Source organism: Euprymna scolopes, chromosome 25 (genome assembly GCF_053919585.1).
Source record: "Euprymna scolopes isolate OS-2025 chromosome 25, ASM5391958v1, whole genome shotgun sequence".
Classification (NCBI taxonomy): domain Eukaryota; kingdom Metazoa; phylum Mollusca; class Cephalopoda; order Sepiida; family Sepiolidae; genus Euprymna; species Euprymna scolopes.
The window spans coordinates 37,917,669-37,934,501 of NC_136506.1; the positions used below are offsets into that span (position 1 = coordinate 37,917,669).

Below are 16,833 nucleotides of genomic sequence, written 5' to 3' on the forward strand. Positions count from 1 at the left end.
AACGATTGGGGCATAGCTAATGCATTTCTCTATGTGAGAAAATAGCATATAATTTAGTTTTAAAATATATACGAATTAAACTATTTTCAGAAAACAGTGTTAACATATATAACATTGCAATTTAAAGGGTTGCATATCGCCTAATCAAACGACATACATGTTAGCTTGTAGAGTTGGCTAAACTCACATTAAACAAAATCACAGAAAATAAAAATCGCAAGAACAAATTCTCCCTTATAAATAACATCGTCTGCGTAAATGTCCATTATTCACAAGGGATTTGTATAATGTTGTTATAGACGCTATTTTTTTTTATTTGAGATCTTCGACATGGTATCAGGTATATTGTTGCTGATTTCAAGCCGTAATTCACTTGGACTGGCACCATTAAATATGCATTAGGAGAGTTACAAGCTTCCATGAGCAAAATCTCTCTCCCACACAAGTGTTTAATTGACTTTCACACATGCTCATTGAAAGGCCCTCTTTATCTCATTAACTCACGGAGTTGTACGCACTTTCTAGGATATGTACTCAATCTTTGATGCCTTTCTCAACTACTCAACGCACTTTTTAGGATATGTACTCAAGCGTTGATGCCTTTCTCAACTACTAAGACGAACTAAAGCAGTCTCTAAACACTCAGATTCGTATGCACGTCTCTTTTAGAAAACGCCTGCATAGCTGCTCCTCGAGTTTCATCTAAAATAAAAGTGTTATAATTAAACTTCTTCTAAGTAGCGAATTAATCAATCGTAATGAGGATTGCTATGATATTTCTTAATGAAACGATTGGTTACCAAATGAAGGTTTACGCGTGGATAAGATACATTTGTGTTACGAATATATAAAAAACATGCACACATACATTAAAGACAATTACCGTATTCCATCATAAAAAATATATAGATAGATGAATATACTAAAAATAACTAAAATACAAAAAAAAATAAATAAATAAGTATATTTACTTACTAAGAATATAAAAAATTAATGAGTATATAAATATAAAAGTGAGAAAAATACTCAACCATATCATCTTTTCGTTCCCGATCCTTTTCTTCCAAAATATTTCTAAAAATTATTAAACATCACAACAACCCTTTTATATATATATATATATATATATATATATATATATATATATATATATATATATATATATATATATATACAGACGCATACGGCATTCAGAATCAAGCCTTATCTATATCCTACATTAAATATATATATATATATGTATATATTGAGTAGTTGAGATATATATATGTATATATATATTGAGTAGTTGATATATCTATATTTGATATATAGTTGATATATATATATACATATATATATACACACATATATGCATATATATATACATATATATATACACACATATATATATACAAATATATATATACATATATATACATATATACATATATATACATATATATATACATATATACATATATATATATTATACTAATAATTCACCTGAGTGACTGTTGTTTAATTTTTATGGACTTCAATTTCTTGTAATAAATAATTTTACCAAGAATACTTCATAAGTTTTTGTTCCGGTTTCGATTATAGCTGATGGCGCTTAAGTAATCTTTTGTATCATTAATAATTTTATCAAGAATGCTTCACACATTTGGGTTTCAGTTTCGATTATAGCTTAAAGAACTCAATTTATATATGAATACCTACACTTTTTTCATAAGTTTTGGTTCCGGTTTTGATTCAAACTCATTAACTCATGTCATACGTATATATATATATATATATATATATATATATATATATATATATATATATATATATATATATATATATACTAGCAAAAGTATTCGTCGTTGACTGGATTCGCAGACCCCACAATTTTATTATACCATCCCTATTTAAGTTAAAACATACTTATCAAAATATTCTCATATACATCTATATCAAAACACTTGTAAACGTTTTTTTTTATTTCTAAATTTTTTATTTCCATACTTTGTGGACCAGGTGCGAAAGCAAACCCCACAATTTTAATGAACCGTTCTGCTGGATCAATCCCTGTGTCTCGATACATCTTCTATCATTATATGTAATCAGTTTTTTTAAAATAGTCAACCATATAGGAGCATATTCGTGACCACACACACACACACACACACACACACACACCCACATACACACATACACACATACACACACAGAAATTCAGCTTTATATTATATATATTTATATATATATATATATATATATATATATATATATATATATATATATATGCAATCACACTTTTATTACATATAAGAGTTGATAAAATAATTGACTTTATAATAATATATACGAAATCTGCATAAATTAAATATCATATTTAAACGTATTTTACCATCGGGCTACGACTGGAGTCCCTCAAGCTTAGATAAATACATTCGCAGTTGTAGCACGAGCGCTATAATAATATCAGGGCGTCTCCATTTACCTACAACATCCACAGAATGCCATCTTCAATATATTGCATATGGATAAGTCGGCTGAAGAATCTCCACAGGTTCTGCTAGTTTATAACGAAAAGATAATACGAGAAAGATGGGAGAATATACAGAATGCGTGTTTTGGCAAGTAGTGCCGTTATCAATCCCTGGCACTCACGGAGAATAGAGATGTCAGAGTTAGCTGCAATGTAACACTCTACAGAGATACGAAACTGAAGCACAATCGATCCGATATAAATTTTATGCTGAAAAATAGATAAAAGTTGGCGCTAATTGCCATACGTCTATCGGTCCACGAGAACTGTGTAAACTACAGATACTAGCAATCTATAGCAATCTATAGCAATCTATAGCAATTCATAGAGTCTCAAATTTTGACAGCGATATACATTGTGATCGGTACTTGGAACCAACTGACATGAGAAATAACTTAATGGTGATCTCAGCTACTACTATCCATGTACAACAATAAGTTTTAATAATAATAAAAAATTTTAAAAATAGATGCACAGATGATTGGTTTTATTATTTATTCTGACTCTTTAGATTCTTTATATTATCAAATATTTATTAATTGTGTTTGGTTTAATTATTGTGTGGAGATAAAAGTGTTGTTTTTATTTGTGACTTCGGTTTTGCAAAGGGTAAAGGAAAAATCAAGAACATCAAAGGTTGGTGCATTTGTGTCAAGAAGAGTCTTTCAACAGCCTTATCTGGTAGCAGCTGAGGAGCATTAGAATTTAAAAAAAATATATATAAATGAATTAAACAATATTTATATTTTGTACTGACAGTTGTTGACTCATAAAACGCTCAATGCCAAATATTTACCGTTATTGTAATTAAAACAATCATGTTGAATGCTGTAAGGAAGCATTATTTTGGTGAATGCTACGCTATCCACCCCTACATCGAAAAAACAAAGTAATATTTTATAATTGTGTTAAAAATATATACATTTGAATTATAATTTTATATGCAATAATAAGGTAATATTATTATGTAATGGGTTTCAACTATTACGTATGTAAAACTATATTATGCACGTAAAATTATATATATATACATATATATATATATATATATATATATATATATACGTTTTATTTTTATTACCGTATCTTTCTGTTAAGTTACATTATTGTTTCAACTACTCGGCCGTTTTTTGGGGGGCCGTCTGTAGCTTCCTCAGACTTTTACAGAAATGTTCGCAATTATGGGGTGAAAGAGTGAATGAGGTCAGGGGGGGTGCGAGGAGGGCGGAAGAAAGAAAGGAAGGGAATAGGGGGAAGGTGGGAGGGGGCGCTTGGTATGTCGGTAATGTTTTAGTTTTGGGGGTTAAAGAACTTGTGGGGGAGGGTCTGGGAAGTTCATTTCTGGTGTGGCTGAGGGTATAGGGATACATGGAGGGGAAGGGGAATATGTGGGGTGGGAGGAGGGGTTACTTTAAAATTCGTGTCTTAATGTTAAAGTTTTTTGCGTCTCGTTGGTGAGATGATTTCTTGGTAAGTATGTCTTGACCTGTTGGTTGTTCGCTTATGTGTGGAACCGGGGGGCTATGATTTGGTTTATTTATTTTTAGTTTTTATTTTGTTGTTGATTGTTTGGAGAGGGTTAGCTAGCGGCCGCGGGCACGGGTACACACATGCGCATGTACACACATATATACTTAAAAGAAACGGTAACGTGTACACATACATACCCTCCCTGGTTTGCAAATATATGCACATATGTGCTCCTGCATGCATAAATACCCGCGTTGCTCTCGCTTACGTCAAATTTTCTTTGAGGCGCTAAAATTGGGTACGTGTGCGCAGGCATGGATGCGTTCATACACAGATACATACACACATCGACGCCCCTGCCCCCAAGGAGGCGATTATACGGGCCCATATGCGCATATTGATTCAGGCATACCTGCACCTCACGCATACATGCAAGCGCATGCGCACATACAGATACCAATACTCGTGAACACATACATCGATATATATACACAGCTGCATGCTCTCACACACTATGTGGACAGCAGGCAGCGGGCACATATACTTACACATCCACACACGCATACACAGGTGCACATATACATCGGTAACCCATGTAGATACTGACGCCTACGTGGATGTACACGTGCGTGCATACACACACATACACACCCAGTTATACAGACAGTTATTAGTATAGACATATTCGTCTGGATAGATTTAAATCTAAGTTCATTTGTGGGTATATAGGCGCAATACTTTCGTTCGATGTAGACATGATTATACATAGATATGAGCATAAACTCATTCCCAGGGTTCTATACATAAGGTTTTCATTTTCATTAGTGTTTTTTTTTTGGTTAGATGTGGGTGCACATGGGCGCGCCAGCGTACTCCTCCGCATACAAATACAACCTATAGATGCACGTTCCCACACGCATAATGTACACAGATATACATGCATACACGCATACATATATGCACACACATATGCTCTCGTTATATACATCTGCAAAGATACATACCAACACTCCCTCAAGCACAGATATGTGAGCACGCATATACATACGAGTATATAGCGTGACATGCCGTAAATGTGGGCACGGGTGTCATCCACACATAATTACATACGCATTAATAAGCGCCCACGTACCCGGGATAGTGATCCTAGGTAGCCACGTTTATAGATTTTTGGGAGGAGTTTAGGGTGGTTTATATGGGGATTGAGTGCTGTAGTTATTGTTCTAAGTTGGGGTATTTGTTTTTTTTTTAGGGTATTATCGATCAGTTCAGGCGGAGGGCTATATTGGGGTGTCATACTCTAAGATATGCGTCTATGCACATGAGGCATCGGTTGGTTGTACATTTTCATGTGCACTTACCTGTGAAGGTGTAAATCGACATAGTTATATGTAAACAATTTCCGTGTTAAGTCGTGGAGGTTGCATGTAGGGTGTGTTGGGGTTGGGCATGGGGATTGGCTAGGGGGAGGGGAATTGATGCCGATTATTGGGTGGTTATGTGGGATGAGGTTATGTGGTGTTTAGAGTTGATGGTGATTGGGGGTATGTGTTATTTTGTTGGATTTAGGGGGATTCTTAGGGGGAGGGGGTAAAGTGGTGTGGGTGTGGGGGAAGTTGGTTGAGGGGGTTTGGTTGAGTGTATGCCATGGTAGTTGTGGTGGGTGGTTGTATTGGATATATAATTAGGGGGATTCAGGGTAGTGTTTTCTAAGGGATGTTTTAGAGAGGTGTATAGTTGCTAAGGAAGTGGGATCTGTAATGTCTACAGTTTATGGTGGTTTCCTGTTTTTTTTTGTTTAGTAATTTGTCTCTGTCTTTAATATTGGAGATAAGGAGTTTCTCGTTTAGGCAGAGGAGACATGGGGAGTTTAGGGATTTACACGTGCTAGATTTTTCTAAGGATTTCCCATTTAATGGTTGGTGCAAGGTTATTTTGGGTTAGATGTAGATAGTGGGTAGTTAGTGAGGTTTTGTTAGGGTGGTTAGGGTTTGTGAAGGAGCATTTATGTACTCTGAATCTATATATATATATATATATAACTTTATAGTGTATGCAAAATTAATATCAACTATAAACGTAAAAATACGTTTCAACAATTGTGTGTGTAAAACGTATGTAATTATGTTTCAACTATTATAAATGCAAAACTATGTGAAACTGTATGAGCAAATTTGTATAACATTTGTCAGATATAAATGAACAATGTATGCCACAATACATTTCAACTATTACATATATGTCAAACTTTATGTAAATATATAACACTATATAATGAATATAATACAAACACACCTATATATCAGTAATACTATATTTTAATTATCGTATATGTAAAACCGATGAATAACACTCTTCAACGTTTGTTTATAGTCAACTATATAATGTTTTTAAATATATTTATATACATACACACACGCACACACACACACATATATATATGTATATATATATATATATATATATATATATATATATATATATATATACGGTGCTTTCAATAGGTTTTCTGACTTTTTTTTGTATGGACACTTTTATTGATAATACATACTTTAAACTCTAGTTCCTTTGTACCTTTCCGACAACTTCTGCAAGGTCCCGTGAAAGTCCTGTTCTGTGAGCGTATGAATTACCCTCGTCACAAATTCTTTCATCTCCTCAAATTGTCTCATAAGGACAGCCTCTAAGGTTTTACTTGAGCTTAGAAAATAATATAAAAGTTATAGGAAACAAGGTATTGACTAGGGCTAGGATATGTCTTGATGCCCATCTTGGTCAAATAGTTTGTGACAAGGATAGTGTTATTGATTGATGTGTATGCGCAAATATTCCACATCTTCAGTTCCCCGCGAATAATTGTGTGATCAGTTCGCACACTGACACCAAACTGTGCACTTATTGTTTCTATATACGTATCATGGTCCTTATTTCTTAAGTTCTTTATTTGGGAAATCAAATCTAGTGTTCTAACTTCCTAATTCCGCCAACATCTTTAATCATATCTCCAAGACTCCCTGGCTTCGTTGAATCACTTATAGCATTTAAAAACTTATGCTCAGTTAATGCAAGATAGTCCTACAGCAGTCTGAAACAGTTCATACATCTATCTGGAATTTCCCTAGGTTAAACCAGAATATTATTATATGTTGTCCTTCTAAGGGGTCCTAACGTCTTGATTGCATTTTATCAGCCATGACAATCAGACTTTATGAGGGTGTATACCAATTCCAATTTAACTTTTCATTTGACCTGAAATTATAAGAATTGGTCAGTCATCTCGTAAGATATACAGCACTTACATACTGAATTTTTAAGAGCCTACGACAATGTTAAATCCCTGTACAAAAAATGTTGAACAATTATTGAAGGCTCCTTACACACACACACACACACACACACACACACACACACACACACACACATATATATATATATATATATATATATATATATATATATATATGTATCCAGATTTTGTTGGCACCCTTTTCATTATGTAGCCAGACTTTATGGGCACCTTTAAATTATGCAGCCAGACTTTGTGGACACCCTATATATAAATATATATATATATATATATATATATATATATATATATATATATATATATATATATATATATATATATATATATATACAGTGATGATCATATTTATTGGCACGGTAAAATAAAAGTTAAATTTTGTCTAATAAATTCTAAAAAAAGGGATTAAATTAAAGAAAATAACAAAGTATATTATGTATTTTTAACTGGCCTTTCCGATGCAGCAATCGGATTTTAGAAAAAATAAATAACAAAGGAACAACAAACATAATTGCAAAAAACCCTTGTTCAAAATTATTGGCACGGCTTTGCTTTTCTTTTAGTATCAGTATAATATCAATCAATTTCCGGTTTACGTGCTTTCTGAACTTTTTTATAGCCATATTATGCTTGTTTAACGCTAATTCAGTGAATAATTTTTTTCAGATAATTTTTAGATAGCGATTTATTTTAACTATTATAAGTGACTAAATTATAATCTTCAATCGCCATGGTTAAAACTAAGGAACACAGCGAAGACGTCAGGAAGCTTGTTGTAGCATGCCATACCAATGGGGAGGGCTATGATAAGATTTCAAAGAAGCTAAACCTTCCCAAATCCACTGTTAGAGCTATAATAAACAAGTTCAAATCGCAAGGCCACGTTATGAGTTTAGAGGGTAGAGGGAGAAAAAGGATTCTTTCCCCAAGAGATGAACGGAAAATTGTTCGACAAGTAAAACAAAACCCAAGGATCTCTGTTGGGGAGATTGTTGATGAACAGAGCACCTCTGGAGTGAATGTATCTCGACATACAGTTGGTAGAGTTTTGAAGAGAGCTGGTTTAAAAGCATGTCGTCCGAGAAAGACTCCCTTATTGAAGCCTATGCACCTGAAAGCAAGGCTAGCCTTTGCAAAACGTCATATTGATAAAGATGTTGCATTCTGGAAACGTGTTCTATGGACTGACGAAACGAAAATAGAGTTATTTGGCCATAATAAAGTGTCTTATATTTACAGAAAATCTGGCGAAGCTTTCCTGCCTAAGAACACCATACCCACAGTGAAGCACGGTGGAGGCAGTTTGATGTTTTGGGGATCCTTTGCTGCCTCTGGACCAGGGCGACTTGTTAAGGTCACAGGTAGCATAAAAAAGGAAGATTATGTTAAAATATTGGATGAAAACCTGAAAGACTCTGCTAAAGTGCTCTCACTTGGTCGTCGTTGGTGGTTCATGCAAGATAATGACCCAAAGCATTCGGCTAAACTGACTAAGAAATGGCTTCTGGACAATCATATTAATGCTTTGGAGTGGCCATCACAAAGCCCAGACCTTAATCCAATTGAAAATGTATGGAGAACATTAAAATTGAGGGTAATGCAAAGGAAGCCTAAGAATCTTATTCAATTGGAGGATTATTGTCAGGAAGAGTGGGCTAAAATTACTACTGAAGAGTGCAACAACTTGGTTGTAAACTATGAAAAGCGACTGAGGAAGGTAATCAAGGCCAAAGGCTATACAATTGATTATTAAATAAATCGTGCCAATAATTTTGAACAAGGGTTTTTTGCAATTATGTTTGTTGTTCCTTTGTTATTTATTTTTTCTAAAATCCGATTGCTGCATCGGAAAGGCCAGTTAAAAATACATAATATACTTTGTTATTTTCTTTAATTTAATCCCTTTTTTAGAATTTATTAGACAAAATTTAACTTTTATTTTACCGTGCCAATAAATATGATCATCACTGTATATATATATATATATATATATATATATATATATATATATATATATATATATATGCTAGCAGTTAATACCGGCTTTGCTCGGGCCTTATGTACTATACATAACTTTATGTGCATGCATATATATATATACATATATATATATACATATATATATATATATATATATATATATATATATATATATATATATATATACAACATTTATATATTAAAATGTTTGACTCACATCCAGGAAACCTACATCGAAAATTCAAAGTGTTTAAACCCAAAATTGGCGGAGGAGTTTGGTAGAGTCTGCAATGGTGAACCCTTTTAACTTTCACCTTTTTGGCAACAAAACATTCGCCAAAAAACTGGTTTAAAAACTCTTTATGTAAGATGTCAAATGTTTAGACCACAAAATTGGGTGAATAGTTTGCTAGAGAAAACGAAGATCAAATCTTTTGAACTATAGGCCAAAAAACGATTAAACACTTTCCATATGTCTAAATACCCTTTATGTAAAATTTCAAATATTTAGACCAAAAATTTGCTGAGTCATTTTGTAGAGACCAAAGGAGTAAAATTTTTCTAAACTTTGACCCCAATTTTGACGCCTCCACATTTATTATTTTGTGCACGAATCAAATGAAAAAGTTGGATCACTATCTAAGTAACGTGCATCTAAAATTTCAAAAGGACTTTGGTAAAGTTTGCGAAGGTCAAGTCGTTGAACGTTTATCCCTTGACAGCCAAATTTCTAGCCGAAAACCGATTAAAAAGATGTTCCCAAATCTCAATACATCTTATATCAAATCTCGAGGCTGTAGACTGAAAACTTACAGAGTAGTTTGGTAGAAAAATGTACACACAGACACACTCAAACAATTTCACTTGCCTTGTTTGAAATACTCTCTTCATGCCTATGTAACTAAAAGCAACTATGTCATAATACGTTTTAACTATGTAATCGTGTTATATATGCATAAGTTTAAAGTATAATATTTTTTATCTTTCTTTTGTTTCACAGTATTTTGAATGTTTTCAAGGCGTTTTAAACAAGTGTCGGGATATACTTTAGGTGAGTAATACCTCTTTCTTTTTTAAGGAAATCGAACAAACATAACTTTGTCCTTGTTTGACTTACATGAACGAAATTTCAAATCATGACCTCTAAGCTACTTGTACATGTTTCCTGTTTTCTTTTTTTCTGAAATTTTTGCACACTAAAGTGACAACACATAAAACACAAGTTTTTTTTCTATTCTAATTAAAAAAAAAACTGTTGAAAACAGAGAAGGTACATCCTACATGATCTTCCTCCCAATTTATTGAACATTGGCACGGGGTATATAGATGTAGAACATTAAATGTAACTTTATTATATCTAATTTGAACATTTAAAGGATAACACATTCATGCGCGTAGTCTTTCCAACCAACGGCTCGCACAACTTCCTTTCTTGATCTTCGGGCAAAGATCAAAGTGTAGTATCTGCTCAGTAGATTTTTGATTCAGGTGACTTTACTTCCATTTCTATCAATTTCCGCAATTTGCATATGTGTATAGAAAGTAAGCTTGTGTTCAACACGTTTTCCCGCACACCATATATCATTTGCAACAGACATCACCAATCATATTCTCGAAGTCAGTAACGTTTTCCGGTGTCAATCGTCTTTTGATGACTCCTCTTTCTATTAAGTCTTCATCTTTGCTACCATCCTGCTTCTGATGCTGGGAAAACCTGGAATTTCCTTTTTAGTCTTTTCAATGCACATTCTGAGGAATACGGTGTTGTTGTGCAGCTTCAGCGGATGCTGTCTGTACCGAGACATGTTCTTGCATGTCAGTCTAACAGTCTGTTGTTGTCGAGCTCAGGTATATGTCTGCTCAGACCTAGATTTTATATTTAATGAGGTTTTTATGAACACCCGTACACAGAATTAAATATTTGGCTCACAGATTTTAAAGATTGTATAAAAAATAAGTAAACAAAAACAGTTTCTTCTGTTTAATCAAACATTTAATCAGACAAATATTATCCATAGTTATTCGAATAGCAAAATTTTTAAATAATGAGAAAGAAATGAACCATAATCGGATGTTAAAAAATATAATACATAAGTCGATTAAAAAAAATCTATTCCTCTTTACAGACGTATATTCTTGAAAAAGACCGACTGTACGAAAAGCGCTTTGGGTTTCGTTCCTCTTTTCATTTCGTGATTTTTTTTTCTTATAATTGATTCTTTATTTTATTACATTCCGAACGTTGTTCACTTTTTTCTTGGGTTGTAATACACTTGGTGATTTTTTAATCGACTTATGTATTATATTCTTTTAACATTCGATGGTGGTTCATTTCTTTCTCATCATATATATATATATATATATATATATATATATATATATATGTATAGATATATGTATAATTGTACTTTTTGATGCAGTTCAATTGCGAAACGTAACGGAATGAGAAAAATTGCGAAGAAATTTTGGTTGGTTGATTTTGTTTTACGGCATATCAACCCTTTTCAGGTTATTTAATGCCGAATCCAAAGATTTTGAAGAAAAGTTTTTTAATAGAATATATTAGTTTTTTTGTTTGTTTGTTTTTTTCAAGTCGGTTTCTATTTAACCCATAGTTGGGACCCTAACAGGTGCTACAACTCCGGGGCAGAGTGAACCTGGGAGCAATGGCAATTACAGGGTGGCTCCACATTCCCCAAAGCCCGCAAGCTGGGGCCTTACCACTGGACATCGTTTAAGGTCATATCCAGGGCCGCGAAGAAATTTTCAGTTTATTTATAAGACAATGCTATGAGAATAAAGTTTAGTGAAAGTTGTCTTTCACGTCAATTTCTCTCAACTAGAAATAGATTTTAGGTGTCGCTTTATTTCCCCGTTGAAGTATAAATTTGCAAGTGTGGTTGCAAAGTAATTGCAATTAATAAATGCTGACCGTTCGCCTAAAGGTGTCCATTTTATGATTTTATGATTATTCAAGCCTAAAGGTTTTGGCGACTAAAATATGTTTTAGCATAATCAAAATAGTTCGAATAAGTTATTATTTACATTAATTTAGGTATGTTAACTTAAAAATGTTATCATAACAATTTAGTTGACAACTTAGAAATAATGACATGTAAAATCACCAGGTGATTATCTCAGTTACTTATACTAATGACGTCATTGACTGTGGTCTTTTTGAAGTACATAGAAGTATAAGAAAGCAGTTAGTCGGAGTCGGAAGAGAAAGAGGGATGGTCGATATATTGTGAGGGATCCGGGCAAAGGGTCAGAAATGGCGATAGTGACAATGTAATAGGATTTAGATCAGCATGCAGGGAAAAACATTTTGGAATAAAAGTTGTCGAAAATGATACCCTCAGTTCTGTCGTTCTTGGGGAGAATTTTTCCGTCAAGACAAAACCAAAGATGAACCAGATGTGTTTTCCAATTGACCAGCTGTTAAAACCCCAATGAAATGTTATTCGACCGTTGTGTTGTAAAGGTTGTTATGTATATTAACATCCCGTCATGAACTGTACAGACACACAACAAACTTTTCATAGAAGGTAACACACATATATGCACACTATATAAGGTGTCATCACTATCCGATAATAGAAACTCATCAATATATACACAATTTACATCCGCCCATCTTATACAAACTCTCACAATATTTCAATGTACATATGTTTGTCAAAGTGGATTCAAACCAGAATATAATAGATATCACCCCTACACTTGACAGACTATTACACGAAGGAAAAGCACGGGGAAAAGGTGCGCCATTTCTTTTAATTGGGGTTCAATTTTTGTTGGGTCTTTTGTAGATCACAAGTTGAATCTGGACTGAAAACTCCTCTAAATTGTATTGAAATTCAGTTTATATTTTTTTATCGCAAAATCTCGTATTCTCCGCAAGTAAAAGAAATTCATCATCATGATGCAGGTCGTCAACCTCGACGATGACTAGTCGGGGCCTCGGTGCTTTATCCCTCGTTGTTGGCGTAGTCCTCGTTCTGTGTGAATTGCATCGCTTATGTGGGTGCCGCGGTTGTGTCTTCGATAGCGTCTCAGCTCTAAGGCTTCTCCAATCTTTTGGTCTATTTCTTTCTTCACTTTGTGGAGACTGGGGCTTCGCCACAAAGATGTAACAAAGCGGCATCTGAAGGCTATGAACATCAACGTCGAGAGTTGGGAAGAACAAGCCAAAGAAAGGAGTAGCTGGCGGAAGAATCTGCACAAACGGAAGGAAAAGATTATTACTCAAAGATCAATGACTATGATGCATCCGGCATTGCCATAAATGTTTGATAGCATGAAATCGGATCACAACTAATGCCAGCATCTTCTAAATCACACTCACTCAACCGAAAATATTGGCGTCTGATAATTAAGCCAAAATTGTCTCAGGTACAGCTTTTATGAGTTTTAACGTAGTCATGTGTACAAACGGTTCTACACTGTCTGTTTGTGTAAGTTTGAACTCTTTTTTGTTGATCCCTTCGTCGTAATCGATGTTGATGCGTCTGTTTACATTTGCATTGGAGTTTAAATCGTTGTTTGCTTTGTGTTGGAATTGAGATTGAAAGCGCGAGAAAATGCCAGACCGCTCGGCGTCGACAGTTGAAGTGGGTTCCAAGATACATTTTGCCGCGCTCTAAAATGTCTGATTTCTGACATGTATAAATGAAAAATCTAAAATTAGCGAATGTTATAGGCCGTTGACATCGAATGAGAGTTTTATGTCAAATCGATGGTTGTGATGAGGTTCAATGTGTACTCATTGTTCATTAAATACTAATATTAAGTTATTAATCCCTAACTTTGCATCGAGCGGATACCGTAATACTAAATTCACTGCACCTAATCATAATAAAGGTCACTACAATTTTTTATCCATGTCGGTTTAGTAGTTTCCGAGAAAAGACAGAGCAAACAGACAGATAGACTAAGATAAAAAAAAAATACTGTAGATGACAGGAACCATTTTAGAAGTTTTTACTTTAAGCGGTAAACTCTTCTGCATTTACTGAAAGGCAATTTCAACGAAAATTCTCGGACTTGTTCGACCGCTGACGGAAATAACCAGAAAAGGTCGGTCGGGTTTCTCAATTTTTAACGAACACACTGTCTGCTTTAAGATAACACGAATCTATGAAGGCTACTTTTATTTTATAAATTGGAAAAAATAAAAAATAAATTTAATCGCACAGATTAGGGTTAGGGTAAGGGTTAGGGTTAAGAGTATGTTCTAGGGATGGGCTAGATACATTTTTGTAATTTGATTTATGGTGTTTCCATGTTTTTCCTGCTTACTATTATAATTCTGTGGAAAATGAAGAAGTACCTTAATTACTTTAGGTTGTACACACTATGGATAGTAAATAATTCCGTAAAATATCTGTTCTATTTGTACTGGCATTTTGTGCGCCCGTCGTTGTTTCTGTCATTGATAGATGCTTTGCATTATTTTATCAAACGAAACTTTTCAGTCTTTTTCTGTTATCAAGTCCATCATGTTGCGATCAACATTAAAAAATAACGTCCATCCGTAGACACATTTGTATTCGAAATAATTAACTTGACCAACGGAAAGAATCCCCGGGGTAGACCTTTGCCTGGATATTGATATAAGATCAATGATAATTATCGGCTTAGGAATATATATTTATATATATATATATATATATATATATATATATATATATATATATATATATATATATTACTGGATTTTTTATCTTCCACCAGACTATCCATTCATGTGTAATCACCTTCTTCTTTGCCATATTCCCTCTGCTTAACTTATTTCGTTTTCAAGTAAGATCTTTGACTTACTTGTTGTTTCATCAAATACTTCTGCATGCAAAATCCGATCCCGCATTTTGCTAATTCCTACCCTCTGATAAGAAGGAGGGTATTTCTTCGAAACTCCGCGGATTAAGGACTATCCACTTATCTAGTGTTTTCTTTTCAGATTATAAATGTTATTAACTAATTTCGAAGTGTTTGTAACATATTTTATTAACTGTTTGCTCATATATATATATATATATATATATATATATATATATATATATATATAATAAAAATTACAATAAGTTTACCAAGGTAATCAAAATGGTAAACTTAAAATATATTATAAATATTAAAGAGTTAATATTTACAAGTAAAGTAATCTCAACCAGATGTAAAAACTCAATAAAACCGAAAAGGAGATAGAGCTTATAATATTTTCCAAGGAACTCTGCCTTTTGGATCATTTTGGACCATTTGGAATTTACCCATTGGTTTGGAAATTTTAAATTCGACCGTTTTGGATTTTACCATTCTTGCATTTTTTACCCTTCACCGGACTATCCATTCATGTGAAATCTTTTTATCATTTTTCTTTTACCTCCTATTCCTCTTAACACGCCATTTTTTTTTAACCAAGTAAGATCTGTGACTTACTTGTAGTTTCATTAAATACTTTTATATGCAAAATCCGATCCCGCATTTTGCTAATTCCTGCCCTCTGATGAGAAGGAGAGTATTTCTTCGAAACACCGCGGATTAAAGACTATCCACTTATCTTGTGCTTCGTTTTTTAAAATTAAATATGTTTTTAACTCTTTTTCAAGATGTCTTTTAACATGTTTTATTAATCATTTGTTCATATATATATATATATATATATATATATATATATATATATATATATATATTTGTTAAGGTGATTGATAATTTATAATTAAAATTATCAATCACCTTACCAAATATAAAAGTAGCTCTAGGATATTTGCCTATTGAGCTTTGATACATCGGCTATACAATGAGCATTATTCTTTTCCTGTATTTTAATTAATTAGTATTTTTACTATACCATTAAAATACACTCTACTCTATAGAAAATTGCTCTAACCCCTTTAAATTATATATATATATATATATATATATATATATAAGTGAACATGTCTCTGTGTATGTGTGTCTGTGTATATTTACACATATATATACATATATATACACATATATACGTATGTATGTGTATATATACATATATATATACATATATATATACATATATATACATATATATACACATATATACGTATGTATGTGTATATATACATATATATATATATATATATATACATATAACTCTGTCAATCTTCAGTCTACAGACTCGAAATTTGATATACAGAGAAGTAAGATTTGTGAAAATCTTTCTAATCCGTTTTCGGCCAGAAATTTGGCTGTTACGGCGTCAAAGTTCACCGATTTGATATTTGAGAACTCTACCAAATTCCTCCGTCAATTTCGGGTATAAACAATGTAAATTTTAGATATAGTTTCCTTGACAATGGATCTAACTTAATAACTTCATTTGAACCCATAACAGTAACTGTTAAGGGGTCATAATAGGGGTAAAAGTTAAAAAAAATTGACCTCTGCAGTCTCTACCAAATGACTCAGACAATTTCTGGTTTAAACACTTAAAATTTGACATAAAAAGTATTCTGATATAGGGCAAGCCTTTTAATCGGTGTGGGTCGAGGATTTGAGCTACCTATATATAAATGTATGTATGTATGTA

General features: G+C 33.1%; 1 protein-coding gene across 2 annotated transcripts in view; it reads left to right on the forward strand.

The window, feature by feature from the left end:
* LOC145247335 (uncharacterized) overlaps nt 1–16,833 on the forward strand; it is a 1,131,631-nt gene that overhangs the window by 731,821 nt on the left and 382,977 nt on the right. The window contains exon 4 of one of the 2 annotated variants that reach the window (XM_080108996.1): nt 10,270–10,320. The exons of the other annotated variant lie outside the window; for it this stretch is intronic. The gene's annotated coding sequence lies outside the window, so the exon portion shown is untranslated. The remainder of the gene's footprint in view (nt 1–10,269; nt 10,321–16,833) is intronic. 2 annotated transcript variants of the gene reach the window in all.